The sequence below is a fragment of the Otolemur garnettii genome, unplaced genomic scaffold, assembly GCF_000181295.1.
Source record: "Otolemur garnettii isolate 467f Iridium unplaced genomic scaffold, OtoGar3 scaffold00061, whole genome shotgun sequence".
NCBI classification, from domain to species: Eukaryota; Metazoa; Chordata; class Mammalia; order Primates; family Galagidae; genus Otolemur; species Otolemur garnettii.
In genome coordinates this window covers 470,323-471,155 of record NW_003852456.1, presented here as the reverse complement: position 1 = coordinate 471,155, position 833 = coordinate 470,323, and positions in this window count along the sequence as shown.

Here is an 833-nt window from a genome sequence, read left to right as displayed (position 1 = left end):
CACAGACTAGTCCATCCTCTCCAACACAGACTAGTCCATCTTCTCCAACACTGAACAGACCATCCTGTATCAAGGCAGGTGCAATGATATTTTGTTGGTAAGATCATCAGATTTCCTTATTGTATCAGATTACATATTGAGCAGGTTAGCATGGGAACGGAGGAACAAAGGGAGCCTTTGCTAGAGGTGGCACTCTAAACTAGTGGGTTTATGAGAATCCTACATCATTTTTATTCAAGGGCAGCCGATCCTATAAAATCTTTCTTACCTACTACATTATCTTGAACCCATGCATTTTTCCAATGGGATCATTTTCCCTATATTCTTTGTGCTAATTCACAATCCTTGTGCTTTAGGTTTAGACATCAAAGTCTGAAATCTTGTTGCCTCCACCTCTCAAGGATAGATTGTTGATAAAGACAATTCAAATGCTAATCAGCCACCTCTAAACTGTAGATTAAAGTTAATTTACACTCACATATATGCCACACTTGACACTAGTTATAAATACAGGGTAGCCATAAAGTTTGTGTGCAATTTAAAAAATTAAGTCTTATGACCCAATGGTATATAAATCAATGTGCTAAAAATATACTAAAATAATTTAAATCAAATTACTGAAAACAAAATCTGATAAGAAAATTGGGCATAGATGGGGGAGCAGTAAAATGAATTTATGATACCAAAAGGAAATCATAAATCATGAGATTTTTGTTAAACCAACATTGGGAAAAAAAACCAAAAAAGTTTTCGACATTCTTTCCTACCATCTCTTAAGCACTATTATTCTTTCTCTACTACATTAGTTTTTCTGAGAACAACAAGAAAATTGG